This window comes from Anas acuta, chromosome 5 (genome assembly GCF_963932015.1).
Source record: "Anas acuta chromosome 5, bAnaAcu1.1, whole genome shotgun sequence".
Taxonomy (NCBI): domain Eukaryota; kingdom Metazoa; phylum Chordata; class Aves; order Anseriformes; family Anatidae; genus Anas; species Anas acuta.
Genome location: NC_088983.1, coordinates 17,989,860 through 18,007,176, shown reverse-complemented (window position 1 = coordinate 18,007,176; position 17,317 = coordinate 17,989,860). Strand labels below are relative to the sequence as shown.

Sequence of the window (17,317 nt, the reverse complement as noted above, 5' to 3'; positions counted from 1 at the left end):
GGGAGGAACTGGGCTCTGCAAAGATGCTGCCTCAACCCCGATCAGATGACAGAGTGCTATTTTACTTTAATCCCCGTAGGATCCCAACAGGCACAATTTTGCACACACAGATTTTTCAGTTTTTACTTATCTTCACAGGGTGCTCACCTGAATTGACTTTTGGAGTGCCTGATTTCCCCAGGAGAGCAGCTGCTGGGGACTGGGAAACCTGCCCTGTTCAAAGCAAGGGATTCAAACGTCTCTTAAACTTGTAAAGGACTGGATGCAAACTTTGTGGCTCAGCCCATCACCAGGTATCTACAGACACTTTGGCATGCTAAAGCAAATACAGCAAATAACCCTATTATTTCTACACGCCATTCTCCGTCCTGATTTGAAAGAGCTTTTCAGTGAAAGATGCTTTGCATTATGCCGAATGCAGAAACAGTTCCTTGTCCTGCAGCACCTTGTTGAAGTGCTTCAGATGGGCCTTAGTCTTCTCTGCTTCAGGCTGATGCGTGCACACTTTTAGGAGCAAGTGGCAGACTTAAGCCCTCATTGATGCAAAAGTCAATTTCTCGTTCATTGCTTTCACATGCATGAGCATAGCAAGAACCAGAACATTTCTGAAATATCCCTGTTGGTCACATTTGTGACCCGGCCACTTGGGAAATTCAAGCCGCTCTGAATGATGGTCATCAGCACTAGCCAGCTCAGACCATGTGCGGGGTGGTGTTTCATTGGTAGGACATCAGAGGTAGCGGGACGTCTCAAATTGACATATTGGTTTCACTTTGCTAGACATAAGGGATCAAAGTCATCGCTGGCATAACTCCATAACCTTCAACAGACGGGATGTATTTGGCCCCATATGCCTGCAGCAGCTGGGGACTGCAATTGTTTTTCTCTTTTCATCCATGTTTTGAGGATACGCAGCCTGGTTTCCTGCTCGCAAAGCAACTTGAAGTTTTTCCCTATATGAGATATAAGCAAACAATCAGAATTATCATACATGGCCCTGCTATGACTGTTGTGGTCATCTGTGGCACATATCTGAATTTTAAATTAAACGCATGCTCTAAATAGCCTGTAGAATAATCTCCAGCTTGACTCTATCAGACACACAGCAATCTGTTCAGCTGGCCTTCCTGCTTACTAACCATGGCATCAGACTCCATTTTGAATGTACAATTATGTTTCCTTTATGTAGCATCTCCTACCGCCTATTGTATTCATATAGAGAGAAGCAGCTCATAAATACCATTTCATATTCCAAACAATTCGCTATAGGCAACTACACCATTACTTTGTTCAAATACATTTACATAAATCAGTATTAGAATGTTTTATCTTAGCAACTTTATTTTGTTCCCAGAGCACAAATTAAATGCATGCTTAAAGCAGAGTATTTTAGCAGCAGCTATTCGTGAGCTGTTTATGAGACAGGATTAGACGCTTCCATCTATTTTTTTCATTCCAAATGTAATTTCTGTAGCTTTCTCTGTACATTTAGAAACCACACGTCTAATTTGCAGGGGTTTTCCTTGAAGTGCGCAGCAGAATAGATGACTGTGCCACAATCTGTTCGTGCATCAGCCCGAGCTTCCCTTGACTCACTCCGCATTCTGCTCTGAACACTTCTTGGGAAAGGCCAGGAACGACAGTGAGACCCACTCGCTGCTTGACATGATTATACCACAAGCAAACTGTTGTTGTTAACCAAAATTTGCAAATAGTCACTGGAAGATAAATCTATTTCTAGTAAATATTTCCCTGCTTAGATTAATTGAGCAGAGCTAGTCCTCGCTAGCTCAGATTTACAGACCTGCACCCGCCGATACATCTTGGAACGAGACACGTTGTTCTTGCATTATTCAATTACAAACGCGTACATCCTCATTGTGCTTGGCTCACGCACCGCAAGGAGTGACACCGGGGATAAAACCAGGGGCTGGTTACCCAGTTACTATCGCCCCAGCCATGCTCCGGCACCTGGCCAGGCCTGAAGGTACCATGGCCCACGGCTACCCGTGCCTTGTGATGGGCTCACCAGTGTCATCCATGGGGCCTGGAGCACAGCATGTGCCCGGCAGCTCCCAGCACCACAACTGATGTCCCATTGCAGGCACCTCTGGTACACCTCAGCTGCTGGCTGGCCACTTACAGATCGGTTTAAACGCAGCAGAAGCAGGGACAAAGCTGAGAAGGCTGGAGTAAGGTTCAATGCAAACACCAGCTGCAGCACGGTGCTTCACCTCCGTCTTGATCTCAAAGATAACCAGGAGTTGTGCAACCAGCAGCGACAGCTGGGTCAGGCCAAGGGTGGGGGAGAGGAGCAGGCCAGAGGATCAGAGTCACAGAACCACAGGATATCCCGGGTTGGAAGGGACCCACAAGGATCATCGAGTCCAGCTCCTGGCTCCGCACAGGTCTACCCAGAAATTCAGACCATATGACTAAGAGTCCAAACACTTCTTAAACTCTGACAGGCTTGGTGCAGTGACTGCATCCCTGCGGAGCCTGTTCCAATGTGTGACAACCCTCACAGTGAAGAGCCTCTTCTTGATGTCCAGCCTGAACTTCCCCAGTCACAGCTTGACACCATTCCCTCGGGTCCTGTCACTGGTCACTAAAGCGAACAGATCGGTGCCTGCCCCTCCACTGCCCCTCGTGAGGAAGCTGTAGGCAGCGATGAGGTCTCCTCTCAGCCTCCCCTTTTCCAGGCTGAACAGGCCTAGTGAACAGGCCATCTTTGTAGCCCTTCTCTGGACACTCTCCAACAGTTTCACATCCTTTTTGTACAGTGGTGCCCAGAACTGCACACAGTACCTGAGGATGCTCACTTGCAGGCTCTCCTAGCTCCGTGCCAGTGCTGCTTGGTGTGAGGGCTGGGTGGTGACAGCACGGAAAGGCTCCTGCAGGCCCCTGCCTTCCCCATTCCTGAGCATTCCCAGCCCCCAGCACTTCATTCACAGAAGATGGCCCAAATCAAATCTCTTCGTCTATGCCTAATTTAAGGGTACTGCATAACTGCATAGGCCTGGCCAGACCTCTTCCGAAACCAGCATGTCGTTGAAAATTGCTTCAGCTGCAGAGACTTTCCACCCCACAGCCACGGCGATACCACGTGAATAGCAAGTAACTGAGTGCTAGCAGCCCAGCGAAGCTTCAGTAACACAGCCATAGAAGATGGCCATAATTTATCATCTCTGCGGTAGTTTAATCCCAGATGCACCATTTGCTAATTTATTTCCATATGTACCTGGCAGACAGATTAATCAGCCATCTCTCTCTGAAACCTAGATTGCACTTTATCCCTTTAGTAAGCAAGAGAAAACAAATGTATGCAGCAAAACAAGAGCCCCTTGCAGGGGATCTCTGTCAACCTTTATGGCTTGCGGTTTTCTTTTTTGGCTTAACAATGGCTTTTCAAGAGCGTCCCACCCACATTCGCTTTCACACCAGTGCATTTCTCCACCTTTTGGAAGTGTCTAATGCTCGTGAGAAGGAAGGCAGAGGGAGGGAGGGGATGCCCCTACTACTTCTGGGGTCAGCCAGGGAGCACGAGGTGCTGTAAGGGAAGGGGCAGCGGCCAGGGGCCATCCCCGAGTCCAACCGCAGCTCCTCTGGTTGTTCCTCTGTGCCGTAGTTTGCAGACTTGCAATGCTGAGATAATAATATTTTACAAAACATTTTGAGCTCTACTGATCATCTGAGCTAATTACTATTATCAGCAGTAATGTGCTTCCGATGCACTTAGCCCTTCTTCTGGAAAACTCCGCGTATCCCTGGGAAGGGGCCGCACCAGCCGGAGCCGAGCAGCTGCTACCACTTCAGTGGTGCCAGTGGTAATAAAAACAGCGTCACTTCTGTGCCTGGTGCCCTTTAAGGATCTGTTTGCAATCCACTCTTTATTTTGATTATACGACATTATCTGCATTAAACATAATTAGCCATATTATAGCATTTGCCAGTCTAAGTGTAGTCACTGCACAAGGCCGGGTGGAGCTGAATGAGCGCGGCACGGTCTGAAACTGAACGGGAAGAAGTAGCTGGAGTCAGTGCAGCCCCTGGAGGGGACACGGCCTCGGGCACCTCCTGGCCGCAGACTTTTTGTGTGAAGCGTGTCCCGTCCCTTGCATAATCACGCCGTGATTCCGCACCCGTGACAAAGCCTTAGCGGGGACACGCAAGACGTCACTATTGAAACACAGAGAGGTAACAAAATGATTGCTGAATTCGAAATAATTTATGAACTTCAGTATCCTCATAACAGTTACAAGAATCCAAATACATAAATATTTGGATACGCCACCGACAGATGGTGCATACCGGAATAATCATACAGAATATGTCACTTTTCAGAACGTGCTTACTCCAGAGCTGGCATGTTTCAGGGGCTTTCTGCTACTAAAATAAGCACCTTGTATTTGACTCTCCAAAAACATATTTTCACAAATACACTGGTGTCTTTTGATAGAAAAGCTACTGCTTTGTCACCGTGCACATGCCATACCCAAAGAGCCGTGTGACGCACCCGGCTTCCTTTGCTGTGCCTGCCAGTTGGTCCCAAACACGGCAGCCACTCTCCTCATTAAACTCAGCTTTTCAGTCTCAGTGACAGCCTCTTGCTGAAGCGTATCTGTAGTTTGGATTTGATCCACAAGTTACCTGCGATACCAACTTCTGTGTTTGCAAAATCAGAAGGAACAAGCTAGCTTCTTTTACCTCTGTTCCTCCTTCAACAAGTGTGAAAAAAATCAGGGCTGAAGAGAACACTGGTCCATTTTACTTCAAAGCCAGTGCCAAAACAACACGTGCTGTAAGCTCACGTGGGCTGGAAGAAAAACTGTCAGCAGAAACACCATTATGATACAGCCTTCCTCGGGACAGGCAGGGCATTTCTGAGCTTGCTGGAAGGCACCCAAGTGAGCACGGCCATGAGACAGGAGACATGACCCTTGTCTCACAGGTGAGACACTGGTTCTGTTTACACTGACGGCAACCACCCATCTCTTACCCACACCATTGAAAATTATGTTTGTTAATTAATAATGATTACATCAATTACAGTGGAAAAATGCACCGATTTGTGTCAGGCGTCAGTGAAGCGGTACCAAAAGCAACATCCCTGGCAGCTGCTCGTTCATCCCCACACCCAGGACAGCGGGAAGGGGGATGCTGTGCGGTCACCCCGCAGGGTTATTACCCACCAGCACCCTCCACCCACCATAGGAGAGGGCATCCTGGAGGATATCGCCCTTGGTGATGGTCCTGGGAGGTTTCCTGAGGGCCCCATCCTCCCCTCAGCGAGTTCCCAGTGCACCAGCTCTGGTCCTCTCTGCAAGTGACAGCACTGCTGGGGAGCTGCTTACGGCGTGCCACGTACCGAGCTGCCTTCGCTGCTGGTAAACAGACAAATTGAAAAGATTAATAGACACTCGTTTGTTTTGTTACACTCTCTCCCATTTTCCCAGACAATCAAATTGGTAAATTACAGGCATAATTTTCCACCAATTAATACCAGATGTGACACATTTTTGACATTAAAATAGTAAATATAAAGGAACTGTCAAATACTTCATATCCCTAATGCATTGTCTGAATGAGCAAGCTGAAATCCTCGCACCTCAGACCTACACTGACATGCAGACACAAAGGATGCTGATGTTTCCTATCACTACACATCCGCACGCTGAGCACTGACTCTTCTTCAGTCACCAGTGCCTTTCCCAAATGTGTATCATCTACAAAGCCCAAGCCCTGGAGCAATATTTATGCCTGTAATTCAGTATAGAATGTACCGTCATAACATAAAGGTAGATGCCAATAAAAAGTAATAGAAAAAGTCAAAGACAAACCAGGGTCACCACATGTTTTCAGCGCAGCTCGGGAAAACGATAGTTACAAAAGCTTTTAGGAAAGAAAATGGAATCTGAAATCTCAATCTGGCTGCATGTGTAATCAGCTGACCTGGTGCTTCTCTTTTGCAACCATTGCTGCATTAAGACATCAAAGCGCCAGTGACTGCACGGTCTGTAGCGTGCTAAGATCCAGCAGCCTGTAAGACTGCGTTAAAACGCGTTAACGCGTTAACGTTCGTTTAACTGCGTTAAAACGAATTTGCAGTCTCCGTGTAATAAAGAGCCCGGCCCTACGGGTGGCTGAACACATCCTTAAGATATTACTGGAAAGTTTCTTCCCCCCTCTTTACTCCTTCACATTTTAGCGCATTTGACCACGCTGAGGGAACCTGCCTGGCACAGCACGTCCTGCACCCAAGCTCTGTGCTCCCCTGCAGGCTGCCCTCCTCCTGCAGGTGCTGGTGTCCACAAACACAGCACCTGGGGGGACAGCAGCAGTGCCACAGCACCCCTCTGCCTCACGTGGCACGCTCCTGTCCCCAGCACTGTTGGGTGACCTGCTCGAGGCCTGCAGCAGCCCAGTGCTTCCTCCCCGGCGGTGAAACAGCCCCAAGCAGCGAGGCTGGCCCTGCAGGGACCTCTCTGCCCGCCCTGGGCAGCCGCTGAGCTCACCTACACCTTGCTGGGCTGCCTGCAAACTGCAGCCATAGCACCTGCAGCAGCACGACCCTCTGCCCTTGCCCTAGCATAAAGAGCCTACAGCGGGGGTTGCAGCAGGTGCCCCTGCCTGCACAGTCTGCCAGCTCTGCATCAGCAGCAGGTTTGGGGCACAGAGAACACCGACCAGTAGCTCCCTCTCCCCTCAGTTATTGCCATACCCCTTTTTCCATACAGGCCCAGATGGAGGGGATTTTTGGCGAAGGCTGAAGGTGCCTTTGCAAAGCAGGAGGTATCCCTGCCCTCCAGCAAACCTCCCTGTGAATCCTCCCCATGGGTGCTGCAGAGCTGAACTGGTACCGCATGGCCTGTTACCAGCATCACACAGCACCCCTCCACCAGCTCTCTGCCACAAACTCCAGCGCCGCTTCCCAAATTCACTGGGCAGTCATTGCCGCAGGTTTCACTACAAGAAAGGGGAGCGGACAAGGAGGACGCCTGGAAACCAGGAGGCTTTTCCCATCAGTGGCTGCTTTCTGACATGGGACACGTGCCCCAGCAGGCAGAAACCCACTGTAGTTACCCCCGCAGGCAAAGGCATTTTTAAGGAAAACATGCCTGGGAGGAAGGCACCCTCCCTCCCTCTCGTGTCTTGTCACGCACACAGGGAACGTGCTCCGCAGCCAGGACCACATCCCGTGCCTTGCCAGTACAGACAGGTACCCGGCACATCTTCCAGCGGCCAGACTCACCTCATCAAACCTCTTACTCACGGGAAGCTGCTACGGACATCAGCAGAAGCTTTCTCCTGATTAGAAGTCAAAGGCTGTGCTGCCTTCTGACCCAAATTAACTGTCTCCATCAGGATTAACTGTCTCCATCAGCTCTCCAAAACCTGCAGGGGCACCCAGCCACAGCAGGAAGGAGCTGGACCGAGAAGGGGGTCAGCCATGTCTGCAGCAATGCCCGAGGAGCCTGCAGCAGAAGGGTCCCCAGGGTCCTGGACCCAAAGCGAGGGCCAAGGGGCAGGTGGGAAGAGCTGATGGGACCTTCCCTGCTGGAGCTAGGATGTTTGTGGTGGGATGAAATCCAGCCTGAGGCTGCAGAGCAGCTACTAAGCCTGCCCCAGCCCCTGCCCAGGCTCTTTGCTGGGAGAGATGTGAGAAGGGGGCACAGAGCAGGGTCGGAGCCCAGGCAGAAATATCTCCCTTTCAGTCCTTTCCCACAGAAGAGCGGCGGGGGGCAGAGGGGAATGGACTTTAAATGGCTTTGCAAGAGGAGCCTAGATGAAAGCAAATCAGCTACAACTGAGAAAATCCAATCTACTTAACTGTCCTGCACAGAACTAATTTTGCCCGGTGCAGCTGTGACCTTCGCGAGCATCAGGTCGGCGGCAGCCTCACTATCTCCAAAGGAAGGTGGAAGATAGCGTCCCTTAGCCGGCCACCACCATGTCAGGGAGAAAAGAGCCCTTTTTATACACTGTGGTCTCTGGATCAAGAGGAATGTTACTGGAAGATTACACTGCAAATCTAATCCCCTATCCCTAATGCTCAACAATCTGATACATGAACTTGCCTTTCATCAAAGAGGCCGGCAATTGCGGCATTAGGCAACTCGAGCAATGGGCAGGGAATGAGGCTGTCAGCTTTATCAGCCGGCTCAGGCACAGGTGAATGGTCACACCAGCTCCTCCCGACAAGGAGTCCTTACACATGTGTTTACCCAGCTAGAGGTTTAAAAAGGGTCTAATGTTTTCCACACTGCTGGTATGAATGCTCTCCTGACCATCCCGACTCCTCTCTAAGTACCTGCAGACTGCCCATCGAGGTGGTATCTGACAGCTTTCAGTCTTTAACACTTTTATGTTCAAAACCTCACTGACTTTCAGCAATCTCATTCACTCCTCCCAGAAAGGGGGGCACCAGGCGAGCCACCTACAAAGAGTCACATCCACCAACCTCGGCTACCCAAGGGCAGGCACATAGCACAGGTACACGTCCAGGTCCCACCCGCACAATGCGAAGGAGCAAACGGTCCAAGGGACGATCACCAGGACGTACTGGTCCATCGGTGCAGCTCAGCTGGTGACTTGTTACTAACAGAGGTTACTGGAGCTACCCCTGCATCTTCAAATAAGCACCATGCGGTGGAGCAGGGGACAACATTCATATTTCTCATCTCAACAAATGAAAAAAAAAACAACATCTTACTTTCATAGCCTTAAATTGGAAATAACCTTTTCACAAGACAATATATAAACACTGCTTTGAAATCAGAATCAAGTCCATAAGCCACAATAAATTGTTTAAAAGTACTCAGAGCACATAGGCTAGAAAATGCGTTCTACGTCTGTGTCTTCCCTAGAGAAGTGACCTCGGAGAGCACAAAAACTGTCTCGGTTTTCAGCCAGCGAAAACAGGTATCTTCTGTGAATGACATCTGCAAGTGGTAATGAGGAGCAGACCTCTCATCAGTAGGTTTGCGTTCCCTATACAAGAAATCTACATTGCCAGTAAAAAAATGTTAAGTGGTCCACAGTGGAAGGAGGTGTACAACCCCTGCTGGAGGTGTCTCTGTAGTTAGCTACAGGACACAGATTGCCATCTCTCTCTGCAGCTGGTAACTTCATCTGCACGGTGAAAAAATAATTTGGCCAAAGGGAGAAAGATGCCAAAAAAACTTTTCATCTTAATTTTACTCATTTGGTTCCTGATCCTTGAATAGGAACAAGCAGCAAGTTCAGTTACAGCCATGAATACGTGGCACACGTAAGCACAGTGCATAACAGCACTCACCAACAGCACTGCTGGAACAGCTCACACCTCAGCTGTAACGTGATCTGCTCTATCCCAAACCTTTCTTGTTACAGGTTTTGTTATCAGGTGCTCTCTTTCTACCCCACTCAGCACCTCAGGCTCCTTTATAATCAAGCGGACACACGAAACGATCGGCAGCTGAAGGATCCAACAGGCACTATTTGCCTAACGGAGTCAATCAAGAAGGATACAAAACGTACTGCAGTCACAGAGCTGACCGTGCTTCGACTTGCATCAGATTAACCAGAGGAGCTCAGTAACCAAAGCCCCAGCTCTGTGTCAGGCTTTGTGATTAAAGAATCAGGCTGACAGCCAGGCAGATGGACACGCTCTTGCTTGTCCACAGTGGGGTCTTAGCCTCGCACCACTGCAGGCTCTCCAGGAACCACCTCCGATGCCAGGAAGGACAGGACCGCTCTCCTGCCCTCTGCAGACCAGTCCCCGGCTGTCATCCTGAGAGAAGGGGACACTGCGAAGCTTGGGTCTTGTGGCTGCACAGAGCTTGAACTCATGGCTGGAAGTGAGAATGAAGCTGATGAAACTCCGAACAATTTACTGAAAGAATAAGCTACGAAGGGAAGCACTGATCTACATCCCGCAGGCTTCATCATGGCAGGATATGAACCCAAACAGCGTTTAACAAAAGCCCAGTGACTGGGGGACGACTCACCTGTGTTATATAGGACGTGACACTACCCAGAATATTGAGATCATCTGCGCTTAAAAACTGGGACTCGACGAGTCCTGGTCTATGTACATGACAGAACGATGGATGTACAAGAAACATGAACCATTCTCGGCTTTTTCCAAATCAGCAAACATTTGTGTGTTGTTTGTTTTGTTTTTTATTTTCCTGTAGCGATCGCAAGCATCGACTTCCTCTATTTTTGTCAGAGGAGCTCTTGGTGACTCACACGTGGATTGGGAGCTTTCTCAGCCCACAGCTGAAGGCAAGGGTGTTAAATATTTCATAGAGAGACAGCTTTTCTCCCAAATGTTTGGGATAAATAACTTAACCAGAAACCAAAATACAAAAGGGTTTTAGCTGCTGGAAAACATGTCTTCTTCCCTCCTGAGCAACTCATCTCCCACAGCCTTCCTTCCTCTCTGGTGTCCCCCAGCGCCACCACCACAGACCCTCACCTGTGCTCTGTGGCCATGTCCATCTCGCAGCCAAACTGGGCTCCTGTTTCACCAGCAGGGTACTCAAAAACCAGCCTGGCCTCAGGAGCCTGGTGCTCCCAGCTGAACCCAGCAAGTACTATCACTTGTCACGGAGATGACAGCGGTGGTTGGAAGTTTTTGGAAGTTCCTGTAAAATAACTGTGTCCAGGCAGCAGAGGAGGGGAGAGGGGCACCCTCACACGGTCTCGTGGCTGTCTGACTTCTGGGGAGAGCAGTGACCGCTCAGGAGTTCTGCCTTTTAATGTCCAACAAAACATCTGCATTAGGCAAGTCACTGGACCTTCCGAGGTCCGTGGTTTCTAACCCCTTATTATCTGCTGACTTTATTCTGTGCAACTACTGTGTGACTCCGTGCTTTATTTCCTCGTGGTCATTTCTATGCAGCTATATGCCACAAGTTGGAATGCAAAACAAAGTGAAAGAAAGGCTTGAATCCTTGAGCAGCAAATCATAAACTCTCTCTGGTATCTGCCTACAGGCAAGCAGGATGAAATCCTTACCTAAGCATCAAGCAGGATATTTATTTAGGCATTGTTATCTCTGTTGATGTATTAAAAGAGCACATTATCAGTGTAATGTACCCTCATCTGAGAGCAAAATGAAGATTTGCACCACGCAATCCAGAGCACTGACTTTAATCTCACCAATTTATTTGCTGGGAATGTGAAAACCGAGAAAATTCAACTTGCACAGCCATGAGCAAGGACCTTCTCAGCGGGAAACCCTTGGCTTCAGGGTGGACTGTCACCTGCAGTGTGCCGTTATAAAGGTCAGCTTTGGCATTTGTCATCCGCAGGGCAGGAGGCAAGGCTCATCTGTTTTGGTGCCCCTTCTGCTAAGCCAGAGGCATCGCTGGGGTGCCACATCACCAGGTCCTGCGCTGTTCCAGAGCTCTGACATCTGCTAGGAACAGTAAATTTTACTCTCTCTCTTTTAAGCGAAACAGGCTTCCATTAAAAATTATGTAAATACTGCTAAGAATAATAGAGAAAATTAGTTGAAACAGCACGGCAGCAATTAGTCACAGGTCCTACGGGGACCGGGCAAGCGCTGCAGCAACACGCTGAGCACAGACGCAGCCCGAGCCTGCTGCGTGGCAGCGCTCAGCACACCGCAGGATGGGACCAGCGCCTAAAATAACCCTCCCTGCCAGAACGCAGGTTTTAGCATTCAAACTTGATGCAAACTTGAAGGGGAAAATACTGAAGATGCCAACTTGAAAGCTTGCTGCTGACACAAACTGAACAGAGGAACAACAACTAACCAAGAAACATCAAGTGGAGGTCAGTGTCTGCCTGCCTCTGTACCTCACATAAATGCATGGCCCTTTCTACCCACTTCAGTGGCCACTTCAGAAGCAGGAAGCTCTTTGAGATATTTCACTAGACTAAAATCAAATTCTGATTTTGCTTATGCCTCTGTTTTTTTTCTAACCTGCAGCTTCCCGATCCTGTTTTATTAAAGGATGTTACTGCGAGCAGAGTGGGGCCAACACTTCTCCTCTGGTAAATGACAAGACGGGACTGAAGCCCTGGGATGGAGCAGGTCAACAAAGATGGTCAGTGGTGCTTAAACCCAGTGCTGGGCTGCTGCCTGTCAGCAACCAGCAGGCAGGAGCTGAGCACTAAAACCACAGGAACAGTTAACATGCCACACATAGAAGAAATGCCTTATTTTGAGGACTTGTATGCATGAATGGCTCACCTTCCTATAACCCCTCAGAAGACTAAAATAACAGATTATTTTTCCCAGAATACCACTAGTTTTTGCCTACTTGACTCAGAGGAGGAGACTTTGCTTGTATTGCCTTCAAATATTAATAGTGAACTGCCAAGGCACATTTCTTATTGAGATGCACTTGTATTTCTCTGAGTAATTCCCAGTGGCATTAATGAGAATCGCTTATATAAATCTCCATGTACCAGGTTAAGAACCTCATCCCATAACCATGACCGTGGCTTTAGAGCAGGCGATACTCAATTTCTTTCTCTCCCCGTTACAGCACAGTTCATATTTTGAAGTCCTCTGTACCCCCCAGCGCTGTGCTGTTCCATCTCCAAGTCAGGGCACCTTCCAGCTCCCCATCCCACACAGAGCCAAACCCACGTGCCCTTTCCTCCAGGAAGGGCTGTCCTTGCCTGGACACAGTGAGTTGTCTAAGCCATCAGTGGCTCTACTTTGGGATCACAAATTCCTGCCACAGAGAAGAGCAGGACCTTCCCTGAGCCATGCTGGGAGACCTCTCTGATGGCCAGGTTTCCCTGGTGCCATGTGGCTCCTACAGCTCTGCTGGGCCGAGCAGCGTCGCCTGCCTCGTTGTGTAACCACTCGATGCTCTCACAGCGAGGATGCCAGCTCATCTGAGCCCAATTAAACCCCCAAAGAATGATTCATATCAAACTGAACCATATTTACTTTCGGTTCATTATCACACTCCCAACTTGTAATTTGGGGGAATTTTATATTCCGAGTGCAGCAGCAGGCTGCGGGCTGAGCACCTCTTGCTGCTCATTAAGAGACATGCATAAGAGAGACGCCTTTCCTTTTTTTTCCCCCCTCTCTTGTTGGAAGGGAATTAAGGCAGCAGAGAACTTCAAAAGCCTGCATCTATTCATTGTATCAATGATACAAAATTCTAGGTAACAGCCAAACCAGAGGGAACTTCATGTTTGACCTGCTGGATCAGTCCCAGGATGAAGGTTTGCTCTGGGCAAGGACAAGACAAGAAGGTTCTTTATTTTTTTTTAATAGCCTCTTAACACGAGCCCAGGCTGGTGCACAAATGAGCAATACTGCTCGAGTGAGCCACACTCCTTTTTTAGGGCCCTGATCTGGCAAATCTCCCACCAAACCCAGCAGGGGCTTGGCAGAGCAGAACCAGGCGGGCAGGGCAGGACCCAAACCCGCAGGATGTTGCGTGGTCACAGGGCAGAGAATAATTACCTACGTCCAAGTTCTCCGGCGTGCTAACGTTTGTAATCTCCATAAATGGCAAAACTATACTATCAAAGCCAGCTCGGAGACAACACAAACCTTGCACTGAGGTGCCAGATTGCATCGTTATCAATTCTTCAAGCCCGTGGTACCTTAAGTGCATTTAAAGGACTGTAACTATTAAAGCCCAATTACCGCGGGGTCTCCAGAGCAGGTGCACTCCTCCAAACAGCAGCCTCAGAGAAAGCAATTCAAATTGAAATCACCACAGGATTTTCAAAGTGTGAAAGGCACTTGTTGAGAGTAATTAAAGGCTCCAGAACGCAACACAAAGGACATACCCATCTGGGCACATGGGAGCGAAAGCACCATCTCCAGCTATGGGAATTGATGGCAGGAGATCAGCTCCTGACCAGCAGCTTGAGCGGGCACCCGCGGGGTGCCGGGGCAGGCACTGGTGGGACAACTGGGTGATCCCTCTGTGAGAACCCTGCTTGATACTGGGAAGATATCACAAAATGATCAGCGTGACCATCTCTGGCTAACAACTGCACTGTCTCTAGATAAACATGGTATCCACCAAGGGCTGGCATGGCCAAGGCAACACCTTGCCAAGCCAAGGACCATGATGTCTCATAGGAAGATCCCAGTCACATATATAGGGTGAGGCACCTTGGTAACAACAGCTGGAAGTGCTGGGATGTTCCAGAGGTGCGATTACCATCAGGGAATCACAGGATTCAGAGAATCATATGGATTGGAGAAGACCTTCAAGATATCAAGTCCAACCAGCAGAACAAAACCCACGGTGATGCCCAGCCGCAGGCCAGGCCCGAGCCCCCGGGATGTGCTGCTCTGAAGCACGCTAGCTCGGGGACAACCACACAGGAGGGCACCTTGCTATCAGTGCCCCAAGATGCTGAGGGCAGCTTTTAAAATAATCACAGTTCCGTGGCTATGAAGACCAGAGCAGACACAGCCCCTGTGTTACACCTCGCTCCACTTTCCACCCTGGGAGCTGCAGCTGGGAAAATGAGCCCAAGAAAATGCAGGAGTAACCAGCATCCCCCTTAGCATCCTCCTCCTTCAGAGCCTGTGACAGACCTGCTTGGGGATTTCAGTGGCCAGACAGGATGCTCCAGCTGAATCCCCGAAGTTGCCACGGAACTTTAAATAAATACATCACAGCACTGTCATGCAGAGTTTAATAAGTGTTAATTTCAGCAGGCAGACGGTACGGGGAGAGAAGGGTTGTGCTGTAAAGACTGGAGCAAAGAGGTGGACATGAGTTTTTGCCCCTGACATTTCCACCCTCTCAAATACCTCCCTCTCCCCTCGTGGAGAAAAAAAAAAAAGAATACAAAAAGCCGCAGACCAAAATCCCATATGCCACTGACTCTGTGGCAGCAATGTGGGGCTGGAAGAAGCGCTGCTGCTGGGAAGCACGCACCGAGGCGTGCCATGGGGCAGCTGAACATCGCCTTTCAGAGGAGGTGCAGCTTCGTTCCCGCTGTCAAAACACACACAAAGCCTCCTTTGTATTTTGGCATCCCTGTAACGCCCCCAGAGCCAGGAGGGAGCCCTTCCAGCAGGAGGGAGCAGTAAGTGCAGCACAACCCACGTCCCCTGCAGCTCGTTTTGGCTTATGTGCCGCCTAACCCGGACAACACACAGGAGCACATAAAAGTTAGAGGCACGTGCCTGGATCTTCGAATGCCATAAATTTCTGATTTTATTGCAGCAATGTGTCTGTCGTAACAGTGATTTGCCTGCGGCTATTCCACCTCACGCCACAATCCCAAAAGACAGGAAAATCTACCAGAGGCAGAGGGTGATAGCAGCAGGCACCCTACTTCAGACCCCAGCCTGCACCCCAAAACTAGGGCTGGGGACAGACAGAGCAAGGACATGCCACCTGAGGGACCCACTTTGTAAGGGGGGCTGCTGGCATCTCTCGTCCCCTAGTCCCAAGGGGAAGGGGCCAGTGCTGGTGCCAGCCCGGCAGCCACAGGGAGTCGAAATCCAGTTTTGCCAAAGCTGCTGAAATAACTGGAATCATCTCTGGGCATATGGCTGCATCTTCAGGGAGAGAGGAAGCCGCGGCTGCCTCCCTGCCAAATTCCCGGTATTTATGGAATATTTACATGTTGTGCATCTCGGATGTCTCTCCTTGCTCGCACTGCTTGCTGTGGAGGAGTGACGCAGCCCAGCCCAGCAGGGACCGAGGATATCCTGTCCACGGCCCCCACGAGGGTAACTGCACAAAGACAGCTTTAACTGCCTCAACCCACTATGCTCTCCTCTCAGCTTTAACCAAAATAATACACAAAAAAATGAAACATTTTAAATGCATCCATAAAACACCATGGTCTCCTCCTCATGGCCACAATCTGGTCAGGGAACGGGGGAGAGCTCCAGAGGAGCCCACCACCTAGGCGGGTCCCTCAGCCCCGCTCAGAGGCGGCTCTGACACAGCTCTGAAGGATCATGATCGACACACTATGAAAGCACAGCTATGTCTCTCTAACATGGAAAATATGTTTTCCAAGAGGTGCCAGCTTCACTTCTTAAGAGCAGAAGACCATGAAAAGGGGTAAAAACCCCTCTGGCTCCACAAAGCTCCTTCCTAGTCCTGAGATGCTCCTTCAGGATGGATGGTACAAAGGAGGCTCCCAGCTGCCACAGAAAAACATATCACCACTACTCTCAGGAAAAAATTGCAAAAGCTAACATCCCAAACTGAGCATCCAAGTGGACAAAGTGACTGACTGCCAGTGCCCAGAGGCTGGGGAACCGGTGACGATTTCTTACAGCTGACAGCTTTGGTGAGGACCTCACCAGAAGCAGCTCTCGCGCAGCAGGAGCTCTCGTGAAGCAGGCCGTGGCCCACCAGGAACAGGCTATGCCTGCAGGAGGACAACCTGCAGGAGCTGACCAGGAAAGGAGGGGAGAGGAGCTCAGCTTTGCCTCACAGCCCTGGGCTTCCTTCACGAGGATGATTACACACAGACCGAGTTACACCCCCAGAGTCACCCTTCCTTCCCCACTCCCAGCCCTGCGTTTAAACACCAACGTCAAAGGCATCACATCTCCTCCGATGCTCAAAGCCTCAAGCACGGCGCATGCAGTTTGCTGCATCCCTGGGGGAAAAGCCAGACCCAGAGGTCGCAGCGTGGTAAAGAGAAAGGAGCCAGCAAGGCCACGGGGCGCCTGCTCAGCCCCAAAATGAGCCGGTTTTGGCCTCAAACTCCACCCGCCCTACAGTCGCACCCCGGGATCCACGGCCCGTTCAAAGCCCCGATTCCAGACGTGAACATATTACAGCTTACGTATGTCCTAGGCAAAATGAACAATGCTGTGTTGATGTAACCATTGGCAAGCAAAACTATGTTACTTTGAATTGGGAGGAAAAAATCATTTGCATGCCCAAACCGAAGCCAAGAATAATTTTGCCAATACATTCAGAAAAATCACAGTCTCTTATGTTTCACAAATATTTCCAGAAGATATTATGGAAGGGTAGGATCTCCCTTAAAGCATGACAACAACATTAAAACACACCACCACATTAAAAAATATCCGCTCCATAGTACATTTTCGAAAGGAAGCCAGCTGGCAAATAAATAGGCGATGTATTGAACAGGTTACAAACAAATACATGTTCTAACAGAAATGTTTGTAACTTTTTCCACTTGACAGTTAAAAGACAGTCACAGTAATACCTACGACATTATTTGAATACTTAACAAAGAGATGGCCGCATTTCAAAAAAATCAGTTTTCCATAAGATCGTGTGTAATTCTGTGTACCAGGAGGCTACCTCAGTGCAACAACTGCACACGTTTCCATATAACTAGAAATACATACAACAACGTATGT

The 17,317-nt window shown here is 49.4% G+C and overlaps 1 protein-coding gene and 1 long non-coding RNA gene across 8 annotated transcripts in view; both read right to left on the bottom strand.

Moving 5' to 3' along the window:
* Positions 1-17,317, bottom strand: part of FOXN3 (forkhead box N3) — a 196,209-nt gene that overhangs the window by 150,721 nt on the left and 28,171 nt on the right. The gene's annotated exons all lie outside the window — the stretch shown is intronic.
* On the bottom strand, positions 3,730-9,586 carry LOC137856993 (uncharacterized). 2 transcript variants are annotated; one of them, XR_011096909.1, is made up of 3 exons: positions 9,299-9,586; positions 8,462-8,681; positions 3,730-5,384 (listed from the first exon to the last, which is right to left on the bottom strand). It is a non-coding gene; the product is annotated as an uncharacterized lncRNA (long non-coding RNA). The 2 variants fall into 2 exon arrangements; XR_011096911.1 differs by having other exon boundaries at positions 3,730-5,381.